The following is a 12,470-nucleotide window of genomic DNA, read 5'->3' as shown; positions in this document are numbered from 1 at the left end:
TCTAGAAATCACCTTCAATAAACTCCTCTCCTAAACCAAACAATAACATCTCAATCAATACCCAATCAATCAAATTTACAGCAATACTAACTTACTTTAATACCTTCAAAATCTAAATCAAACAACACTTTAAAACCTTCCCTTTAGTTAAAATTAAAGGCTTATATATAGTTCTTTAAATTTTCTTCATAAAAACCTTAAAATACACTCTTATACATGAATTTACAGCAAGTTTAAAGTTTAATAAAAATCTGAAATTTATTTAAAAACCCCTAATAATCTCCCTTTTTAATGGGTGAATAAACCCTCTTTATAAAACATCAAAAGTAGTACTTAGAATCTATTTCCAGCATTAGATTAATTAAAACCCTTAAAAACTTTATCAACACATCACTCTTATACTCAATAAAAAGTCTCCTAAGAAATAATCACTTCTTAAAAAAAAAACAACCAACAATTAAGTAATTTTCAACAATATATCATGATGAAAACATCTTAAAACTTCAATAAAAACATATATTTATGCTTAATTAACTTTAAACATAATTAATTTTATTAATCAAACTCAAGGATAAAATTTTAAACATAAAAAAAAACTTCGTTAAAAAATCAAAAACTGCCCGAAAATCATATTTAGAGTCTGAATTTTGCCACGAGAGGGTGGTGCTCACTACCAAAGTTAGTGAGTCTTTCTTAAAACGTTGTTAACACGTGGAAAACACTACTTTTTTTTATCAAAATCGGATGAGTTCAAAACCTGATCGGAATTAAAACGGGATTAATATTAACGAACGGAAATCTAAAAATTAAAACACGAATTTACGTGTTCAAAATAATCTGGAATTAAGTTAAACTAATCAGTAGTTATAATCACCAAAATTTCAAAACATCATTATTACTATAAAAGCCCCAAATCAACATAAAAATCCTAAAATCATGATTTTCGATAATTAAAAACCCTAGGTTATAAAATTTACAAAATCTGAAAATTATGACATTTATTAAATCTGAAATTATAAAGTTTAATCATTAATATACAATTTGATACTAATGAAATTAATTTCAAACAATAAAATCAAAACCCATAAATCAATTATTTTAATTACACAAATTAATAAAACAAAAGAGAAAGAAAATAAGACTAACCTTTTTGTGTGGGAAATTTTTGGGGATTCATGGGGTATTTATAGGGGAGAATGTTGTAGGGTAAATAGAAAGATTGAGTCTCATAAAATTAATGGGCCAAATGAATGAAATGGACTAAGCTTTAGTTGTATTGAAATAAATTATAGAATGAAGGTTCATAAATAATTTGTACCAAAATAATTTTTGACCCAAAATAATAATTTGAATATTTTGAAATTAAATTACGGAAAAATAAAGACCAATATTATAAACGGAAATTTCACCATATACCACTGAGTTTAAGCTTAATTCAACGTATAACACCAAAAACTTTCAAGTACACCAAATACCGCTCAATTACTGTACATTAACACAAAATGCCTTTTTGGCTAACTGTCGTTAGTGAGTCGTTTGGGGTAATTTACCATTATGCCCTTATACACCAAAGTGGCGCCATCAATAGGGTTGACTCCTCCAAACATCACAATTGTGATTCAAAAAAATTTGACCCCCCATTCCCTCTTTCCATTGAAGCATCTCTCTGTTCTTCTCCATTACATTTGAACCTCAAAAATTCAATCAAAAATCTTTACACTTTCTACGATCAAAGGTAGATGTTGCTAGTAAGACAGTGATTACAGGTTTTTTCGTTTGAACACAAACGCTGGTTGGTGCGTTTTGAGAGAGAGGAAGTTGTTCGTGAGTGAATTTCGCTCCTCATTCTTACCTGGGCTCGAATAAGCTTTCTTAAGTTATTGTTGTTCTCATCGATTTGTTTTTCGAGCTCTGATTTTGTTGTTTTTTTTGCGAAATTTAGTTAGGGTTAGGGTTTATTCTACAATGATTATGTTAGTTTGAATGTGTTGCTAAAATGTCTGAATTGTTGATTAATTTAGGTTAGATTAAGCATGATTTGTTGCATGTCAATTGTTTGGAGTGTGATGTTAATTGTTGTTGTTTATAATTCATTTTTAGGATGAGTGCAGTGTGGTTATTAGTTCGTTCCCAAGTGGTACTTTTGATGTTAGGGTGGATGACACTGATAAGACTAATTTGATGGAGTTGTTTGAGTATATGTTAGAGTATTCAGTGAAGCAGAATGTTTTCCTCCCTAAATACTTCACTTTGTTTGTGAGTAAACCCAGAACTAATCGTAAGTCAGAGTTAGTTAATGATGGGGCAATGTTGAAAATGTGGGAGTGGAATGAAGGGAAGGATGAAATAGAAGTGTTCATTAAAGAGACTGAAAAACCATGTAGTGTTTCAGTCTGCAGAAGCTAGTTGGGCAAGAACTTTGAAGTTGAGGGCTGACAAAATTAAGCATAGGGAGGAAGAGAATAGGAGAAATGCAGAGGCAGTTGAAGCTGAGGAGGACCTTAAGGCCCAAGAACCATTTACAATGGCTGTAGAGGTCCCTGTTGTGAATGCAGATGAAGATATGCTTGAATATGTCAGGGTATTCAAAAGTGCAGCAGCTGATGAGTCATTTCCAGGAGATTCTCAACCTGAACCCTCTCAAAATGAACCACTCAACCTCAACCTTCACAAAATGAACCATCAGCACCCAAATAAAAATCTCCAAGAAGGAATAAAGTAACTCCAAGTAAGAAAAAAACCCAACAATCACAGTCCACTCAACCAAATAAGCCTACATCTCCAACACCAAATGTTTCCCAAGAACACCCTTCTCCACCACCAACACTAACACACCATGCTTCACCAAGCAACCCACATATGCATAAATCACCACCCCAACCCAAGCAGCCAACACCACCACTACCACCATCACCAGCACCTCAACCAAGGCAGCCAACACCACCACCCCCATCACCACCTCAACCAAACTCAGCACCATCTAGTTCTGCTGGTAAACCAAAAGAGAAGACTAGACTTAAACCAAAAGAGTAGAGGGTTCCAAGAAGCACAGCAAACAAGTATGGTCTTGAGGTTGGCAAAAATAAAAGAGGAGGAAGGGAAGGGAATACCAAGAGAAAAAGACATGTGACTGTTGAGGAGAGTGATGGTGAGTCTGATGCATGGCCTTCTGATGATATAGAAGATGATGACTATGAAGTTTCTGAAGCAGAAGATGATTTGGATATGGAGTTGAACCTTGATGATCAATATAATGTGGAAGAGGAAGACCTAGCTGATAATATTCCAGAGAAGACATTTGAAGATTACCTGGATGGGTCTCATGTGTTAGACAAGATGTACAAAAATGGCAAGGTTTGGTCTAACTTACCATTTGGCAATTCAACTTGAACCTTGGTTAATATTTGAAAATAAGCAACAATTTCATGAGGTGTTTAGAGATTTTTGCATAAAAGAAGGCTTTTCTATGACAGTTGACTATGCTGACAACTATAGATATACTGCAAAGTGTCTGATCAATGACTGCAATTGGAGGATTCATGCAGCAGTCCTTGTTGATAAAGTCAGCTGGGCAATAAAGAAGCTAGAAGGGGAGCATACCACTTGTGGGAGGCTAGAAGAGAACCCTATGGTTTCTTCAGCATGGCTCTGCAGACATTTGATGCAAGACCTAGAGGCAAATCCATAGATCCTTGTTGATTCATTGCAAAGAATGTGCTTGAAAAGGTATAGGATCCAAGTGAAACTCAGACTGTTTTACAAAGTGAAGTGTTTAGCCAGGGAGCAAATACATGGTGGTTTTGCCTAGTCTTATGCTCTCTTACCAAAATATGCTGAGATGATTAAGGCCACAAATCCTGGCTCATATGCTCTCATCACCTGGACTAACAGTGGGGTTAATGGTGAGAAGTTCAAGGCATGTTTCATCTCCTTTGCAGCTTAGGTGAAAGGCTTCTTAGGGGGTTGCAGACCCATTATAGGCATTGATGGTGCACATCTCAGTGGCTATTACAAGGGAATCATGCTCACTGCAGTTGCAATTGATGGAATAATGAGATTTTTGTAATAGCTTATGGTCTGTTGATACAGAGAGTATAGAGAGTTGGACTTACTTCTTTAGAAACCTAAGGGTCCTATTTGCCCAGTATGGATCTGAGAGGGATGACTAGACTTTTATAAGTGACAGGATGAAGGTTAGTGACCTACTGTTTTACAATTTTCTATCCTTTTGTTTGATATGTTAATTTCCATTTACTAATTTTGTGTTGTTCATTCAAGGGTGTTGAATCAGCCCTCTTTGAGGTGTTCCCAAGGGCAAGTAGGAGGGTATGCTGTCAGCATGTGTACTCTAACTGCAAGACTGTTGGATGGAGTGGAACAGAGTTCCATAAACTTTTTTGGATTGCTGCCAATGCATACAATGCATATGTGTATGACAAAGCAATGTCAAAGATAAAGAAGTATGATGCAAAAGCATTTCAGTACCTGACAGACATTGAAGAGTAGTGGAGTAGGCACAAGTTTGACACAACAGTTTGATGTGATCATAACATAACAAACTCTGTTGAGTCACTCAACTCATGCACAAAGGACAAGAGAGATTGCCTGTCTTGACTTTACTGGAAGGTAACATCTAACCCTTTATTTGATATGGATACAATTGATAAGGAACATATTCTGATGTTTGGTGTTTTTTTTTATTATTTTTTTCACTTCCACTAGCTGTAAGGAATTGGTGCATGAAAAGGATAGGTTCCAGGTTTGACACAGCAATAGATATGGATCCTAATGAGCTAACAGAGTATGCTAAAGGGATTTTGGAAACAAAAAGTGAGGAGTCCAGGTTCTGTCATGTGACATCAGCTGATGATGAGGAGTTTGAGGTGAGGGATGGGCATGTGAAGTTCCCTGTCACACTACATACTATGATCTGTGGGTGTGGGAAGTGGTAAGGGTCATGGATACCATGCAAGCATGGTCTAAGGGTCATCTACAGCCAAAGACTTTAAGCCAGAGATTTTGTGTCACCATACTTCAAGGGGGCTGCTTACAAGCTCACTTATGCAGACCAAATCCATCCCATGGCTGATCCAAGTCACTGGCCAGCACTTGATGTGCCTGAGTTAGCACCACCAACTGTCAAAAGAGCTGCAAGCAGACTAGCTAAGCAGAGAAGGAGAGCATCTCATGAAGCCAGAAAAGGAAAGAGGCACAAGAACAACAAATGCAGTCTGTGTAAGGAGTTAGGACACAATGCCTTATCATGTAAAGCAAGAAAGGAAGTAGCAAGACAAGCAGAAAATGCAGCATCCAGTTCACAGCAAGGCAAAGGAAGGGGAAAGAAGAGAAAGGCTGCAAATTAGAAACCTTGAAGCTGCCAGAAATGATGTATAATTTTTTGGGGAAAACTTTTATAACTAATGTGTTAAGTGTCATGTTTTGTTTGGACAAATTGTAAAGTACTTGGTGTAATTAAGTACTTGGTTAAATTGGCACAAACTTGTTTATTACATTTCAGGGAAATGTACTACAACTATTGCACAATCATGTAGGCATAATTTTTTGAGCACAAAAGCTATGAATTATAATGCATATATTTTTTTTTTTGCAATGATACAATCATGATACTTATTGCACAATCATTAGGGAAGTGTTCAACGGCTAGTTTTTTGAAAAAATTTACCGTTTTCAAAAAATGGGTAAATGATGAAATATCTTTTAAAACATGGTATATGGTGAAAAAAACTTTTGCATAAATGGTACACGGTGAAATGGTAAATTACCCCAAATGGCTTACTAACGGCAGTTAGCCAAAAAGGCATTTTGTGTTAATGTACAGTAATTGAATGGTATTTGGTGTATTTGAAAGTTTTTGGTGGTATACGGTAAATTAAGCTTAAACTCAGTGGTATATGGTGAAATTTCCGTATTATAAATAAAATTTAATTTCTTTTATAACATATTTAAAAATACGGGGGATTACACAATTTTTTCGGAGGCCCTGTGCGAGAATAGAGTTTAAAATTGGTACATGAATTTTCTCTATTAGGTTTATTTTTATACCAAAAAGCAAATCATTGTTTTTTCCCCGCCCTTAAAAAAACAAGTTTATAAATGTTGTAAGGGTTTAGTTATTTAGTATGACAGAAAACGAAACACATAATAGTTGTGAAAATTCAATAGGCGTTGTGTAATACCCCGTACTTTTTTTAAGCATCTTACTAATTACTATGGATTTTTCCAAAATATTTTATTATATAAAAATATTTAAATGATTTTACGAAGATAATTTTGTAATTATACTTTATAAAGATTTTAATTATACGAGTCGAGTTAAAATGTTATTACTTGAAAATCGGATTTTAAATTGATTCCCGAGTCAAGAAACTTTGTTTTCGGGTCAAACTACAAATTCATTCCTGAAGCATTTTGGTAATACTTATTTCTCTATTTGTTTTGGCTTGGCTCTACTCATCATTAATGATGAGTAGATAGGTGATGATGACCAGACAACGTGAATTATATGCTGCATTGGGAACGATGAGCGGTGATCACCTAATTTAATTTAGTAAACACAGTATCATTGTTGTAGTTACTTTGAAAGTGTTTCAAAATTATTATTATTATTATTATTATTATTATTATTATTATTATTAGTAGTAGTATTAAATGACAAGTACTTTTCTTCCGCTGCAAGAAGCCTTACGTAATCATGTGGCGGTAATATCCCGAAGTTACTCTCTAAATCATATTTTATAATAATTATTATTGGGGGTGTTACACGTTGATTACGTTTTACCAAAATAGTGAACATTAAAACTGTTAGTGGGAACACTTTTTTTTTTGGAAAGGTTGGTACTTGGTAGTGGGAATTGAACCACTAACTTCCCACAACAAGCTTGAATAGTTGAATTCACTTAACCTCTAGGCTAAAGTTAGCATGCATTCATAATAATTGTAGTATATATTACTTATACATTTTTACATTTGAGGCCCAAGCTGAATTCGGGCCCTGTGTGGCCGCACATGCTGCGTAGGAAAGGGTCGGGCCTGTACACTATATATACTCATTTTTTTGTCAATGATAGAGAAAAATATGATGAAGGGAAAGATGTAGAGAGAGAGAGTCTCAATGGAAACTCAAACACTTAGGGTTTGAGTGTTTGAGATGCTGAGATTGGGGTAGGAGCTTTCATGGTGAATTGAAAGCTTGTAATTTACATTATTCTTCATCAAAGTATTACTCCATAGTGGATTGGTGGATTTTTCTCCCGGTTTTCAAGTTTTCACGGTAACTTCTCCTTGTCTCGTTTATTACTCCTTTTTCCGTATTTGTTGTTGTTAATTGTCATTAATTACAAACTAGCTCGTACATTCCTTAATATTTTCAAAGTCTATTCTAATCAATGAAATTTTTTTATTTTTGGTTATTAAGAGGCAAGCCCCAACAAAACAAACAATAAAAACTAGCTAGAAATAAAACAATAATAATATTGCTGCTGTTTTACTACTAACTAGTTATTGGCCCATGTGATGCCCCAATACATCGTAATTTTATAACTTTGATCAAAATCAACAAAAAAAGATTAATGTTGAACAATAATAATAAGTGAGTGAGAAATATAATATAGAGGTTATTGATTAGGGGATTTTTATCCACCAAGCGCCGTTTGACAAGTGGACCAACCAGGTTCCGCCACGCGTCCTCCACGGACCACTTAAGACACGCCACGTGTCCACCCATGCCAAATGGGACAACCGGCCATCAAGGCCCATTTCAGTCTAGAAGCCCGATCGGCCCTAGGTTTACCTTAAACCTAGAGAGTTGCACGCTTCCCAAGGCTATAAATACTCGATTAATCCTCATTAATCAAGGGACCGAATAATTTACGGAACACACTAATAACCGGCTGATCTCGCTAGCAAAGCAGATTACCTACATTAAATACTCTCACCTAGAGAGACCTTATTACTTTAATTTCTGTATTAATTACTCCTTAATCAGGTACTAACTTGACCGTTGGAGGCGGAGCTCTCAGGAGTCTCCGTTATTTTGCAGGTACAGGCGTCCGGTTCCAGTCTCGGAATTGTAGCTCTCCCGCAGGACATCAGAAAACCCCGAAACATCTGGCGCCGTCTGTGGGGAGAGTACTTCAGAGATGGCATCCAAGTCTGTACCGACCCCAGAAGAGAGGCGTCCCCTAGACGACCCTCAAGTTCAGTCGGACCATGATACCGAAAGTGAATTTGAAGTTGAAACTCATACAGCTCCAGACGGGACCCTAAGGGCCCGCCGTACCCGTCATACTGAAATAAGGGAACGGGAGTATCTTCAAACAGGAAGCGAGCCAGCAGGCGCACCGCTTGCTCGGCAACAGCCGACTGATGGGTCTGCTCCCATCACAAGGAACGAACTCATGACCTTCATGAGGGGATTCAAGGGAGAGATCCAAGAGTTGATCAACAAAAAACCGCCTGCTTCAGTCAAAGAGCAGGCAGCCAAAAAACCTTCCACTTCACTGAAGAGGAAGCCAGTTCAAGGGCGAGAGGCGACTCCCCATCCTAAATCTAAGAAGCGGGAGCCGTCTGCTCTTGATTTCACAAAACTCCGTTATCCTACGGGAAGTAGGAAACCGGTTCGTCATATTCAGGCGGACGGGTCAAAGCAAACGTTCACAGATGCTCGGCACCTGCTAGAGCAGAAGAAGAGTGACCGATTATCAGAGTCGGCCTCTACTTCAAATTTTCAGGACAGTTTGCGAAATGCCTCGATGAGGCCAACTCAGTCGTACCATGAGAGTCAGTCAGGCGGCACCTCCCGTCAGTCTGGCTTTCATAGTGCGCAGGCGGTACCAAAATTGCCATTTGTGCCGCAACAACAATATTTTATGCAGCCACCTCCATTTGGTGGACCTGCAGCAAAAAACGTCCAACCTATGGACTGGCAGCTACGGCTGCTTAGACTTGGTGAACAGCCGTCGGCCTTCTCCAAGGAAATTACTGAAGCCGCTCAGCCGGCCAAAGTAAAAAATGTTTTAGTAGGCGCCTATGATGGCACTACTAACCCGGAAGACCATCTGATGGCATTCACCAACCTGATGTACCTTCAAGGGTTGGATGATCCCACTTGGTGCAAGTGTTTCCCAGCAACTCTCAAGGGAATTGCACAGCAATGGTTCGGCAACCTGCCGACTGGTTGTGTAAACAGTTTCAGGACGCTTGCTTACTTATTTGCCTCCAACTTTGCAATGAACATCCCTGCGAAGAAAACGACCCTTGATTTGGGAACAATTCAGCAGGGTGAAAAGGAGGGGCTTCGTTCCTACATCAGGCGGTTCAACCTGATGAGAATACAGATTCAAGGGTTACCGGATGAGGTAGCTTATACTGACTTTTTTAGAGGTCTCAAAGACGGGTCTACCTTCAAATTTGATTTAGTTCGAAAAAGGGTGGCGACTCTTCAAGAGGCCTTGATTGAAGCAGAAGCCTATATACAGGCGACTGATCTGTGTACAATGAAACAGTCGGACGGGAAGAGGTTCGACAATAGAGAAGGACGACAGAAACAGTCGTCCAACAAAGATGAAAAAAGAAAAGGGGTCTGGGCGGCTGATTCCTCTAAACAGCCGGCCAAGAAGAAAAAGGAATTCAAACCATACTCCCCAAAGTATGTGTTTAACAAGGATAACCAGTTTATCCTAAAAGAAATAAAGGGACGGCTCTCAATTGAGAAACCGCTCCCCATGAAGGGTTCTGCGAGCAACCGGAACCAAGACAAAATCTGTGCTTATCATGATGACATTGGTCATCACACCAACGACTGCATTAGTCTCATGCGGTACCTAGACCGCTTGGCAGATCAAGGTGATCTTGACACTTATGTCAAGAAATCTACGGGGAATACTTCCTCAAAAAAGCAGTCGGCCAAAAAGAATCAACAGGCCGACAGTTCCGATACAGATGATGCAGTCGTCTACACCATTGCAGGCGGCTTCTCAGGAGGCGGCCCCACTATTAGGGGCAACAAAGATAATATAAGGCGGTTAGATGTAAATTCCGTTCACCAAGAACGACCGTCCAAATATACATTTCCTGAGATTGTCATCACTGAAGAGGATCTAGGAGGAATAAGGGGGCCGCATGACGACCCTCTCGTTATTGAATGTAAAGTGGCCAACCAGAGAGTTGGTCGAATCCTCATAGATACTGGGAGCTCTTCAGATCTCATCAGCAGCAAATGTCTGTCAAAACTGAAATATCAGACGGACTGCATACATCCGGCCTCCCACCCTTTAATAGGGTTTGGAGGAGGAGTCGTCCACCCACTGGGACGAGTTGATCTACCCGTCCGCCTGGGCGAAAAAGGGGAAGGACGACACATGGTAGTCCGATTCCTAGTTGTAGAGGAACTCTCTGCCTACAACATGATTCTGGGTCGCCCAACCCTGAATAGTGCCAAGGCTGTTATAATCCCGTCACTTATGCTGCTTAAGTTTGAAAGGGACAATGGAACAGTCGGCTCCCTCAGGGGAGATCAGAGGATGGCCCGAGAGTGCTATCTCTCGGATGTCAAACCCACTGCTAAGGCCACTGGGTCAAGTGGAGAAAAAACAGACCTTGACAATGTCAAGGAAAGTGCGCCTGTTCAAGAAACAGGCGACAGAAAAAGAAAGGCGTCCCAGACAGAGTCCGCCAGAAAGGCAAGAAAATAGCAATCATTGGCAGAGGACCGGCCGGATGAGTTCCGTCCTCAGCCGGCTGGTGAGCATACGGACCTGATATTAGACGACTCCCGCCCTGACCGAACAGTCAAAGTTGGGACGACTGCTCTGAGAAACCTTGGTGATGACTTTCACAACCTGTTGAAAGAATACAAGGACATCTTTGCATTTGAAGTCCATGAAATGCCAGGCATTAGTCCTGATCTGGCAGTACACAAACTCGCTGTGGATCCGAAAAAGAAGCCGGTACGGCAAAAGAAGCGGAACCATGGTGAAGAAAGAGGTCAGGCGGCCGCCGCCGAAGTCAAAAAATTACTTGATGCAGGGTTCATTCGGCAATGTTACTTCCCAGATTGGGTTGCAAATGTGGTACTTGTTAAAAAGCCGAATGGCACCTGGCGAATGTGTGTAGACTACACAGACTTGAACAAGGCGTGCCCCAAAGACAGTTACCCTCTGCCCAAAATTGATAACCTGGTCGACTCAACAGCCGGCCATGCCTTGATGAGTTTTATGGACGCCTATTCTGGTTTTCATCAAATTCCTTTGTGGAAGAAAGATCAGGAGAAGACGGCCTTCGTCACTGATCAGGGATTATACTGTTATACGGTCATGCCGTTTGGTCTTAAGAATGCCCCGGCTACATTCCAACGAATGATAAACACAGTGTTCTTTGATCAGATTGGGAGAAACGTCGAGGCATACATTGATGATATGATTGTTAAGACTAAACTTCAGAAAGATCATCTGACGGACCTCCGAGAAACTTTCGCCACACTCAGGCGGCACCATGTCATGCTCAATCCCAAGAAATGTGTATTTGGAGTTGAGTCTGGGAAATTTCTCGGATTCCTTATCAACCAGAGAGGAATAGAGGCGAACCCTGAGAAGGTACAGGCGGTCATTGACATGCAGTCGCCTCGTACCGTCCGAGAGGTTCAGAAGTTAACAGGTTGTCTGGCGGCCTTGGGAAGATTTCTAAGCCGATCAGGCGACAAATGCCTATACTTTTTCCAGGCAATTAAGAAAAAGGCAAGGTTTGAATGGGGGCCGGATGCTGAGGCCGCCTTCCAGAAATTAAAGGTTCACTTGCATTCCTTGCCAAGGCTGGTCAGCCCTTTGCCCAAAGAAAATCTCTACATGTACCTGGCCGTCTCTGATCATGCGTTAAGCGCGGTGCTCCTTGCTGAAAGGGACGGCTGTCAACTTCCGGTCTACTTTGTCAGTCACGTACTGAAAAATGCCGAGTTGAGGTATCCCCTAGTGGAGAAATTTGGTCTTGCACTCTTCATGGCTGTTAAAAAATTGAAGCCCTACTTTCTGGCACATGCAGTCGTCGTGTATACCGACCAACCGATCAAACGGCCCCTTACCACCATGGAGTCCTCCGGACGAATGATCAAATGGGCCATAGAAATGCAGAGTCTCGAAGTTACTTTCGAGCCTAGAAAAGCAGTGAAGGGGCAAGCCTTTGCTGACTTTATTGTAGAGATGACTCGTCCTCCTGACTCTCAAGTTCCAGACCAAGTCTGGAAGGTATATGTGGACGGAAGCTCTACTTCAAACGGTTGTGGAGCAGGCGTCGTATGTCAATCTCCAGAGGGCGACAGGTTCGAGTATGCTCTACGCTTCAGTTTCCAGGCTTCAAACAATGAGGCAGAATATGAAGCTTTACTAGCCGGGATCCGCATGTGTAAGGCGGCCGGGGCAAGGAAAATAGACGCCTGTTCTGATTCACAACTGATAGTG

The sequence above is a fragment of the Chenopodium quinoa genome, unplaced genomic scaffold, assembly GCF_001683475.1.
Source record: "Chenopodium quinoa cultivar QQ74 unplaced genomic scaffold, ASM168347v1, whole genome shotgun sequence".
NCBI lineage: Eukaryota > Viridiplantae > Streptophyta > Magnoliopsida > Caryophyllales > Amaranthaceae > Chenopodium > Chenopodium quinoa.
This window is presented reverse-complemented; position numbering follows the sequence as displayed.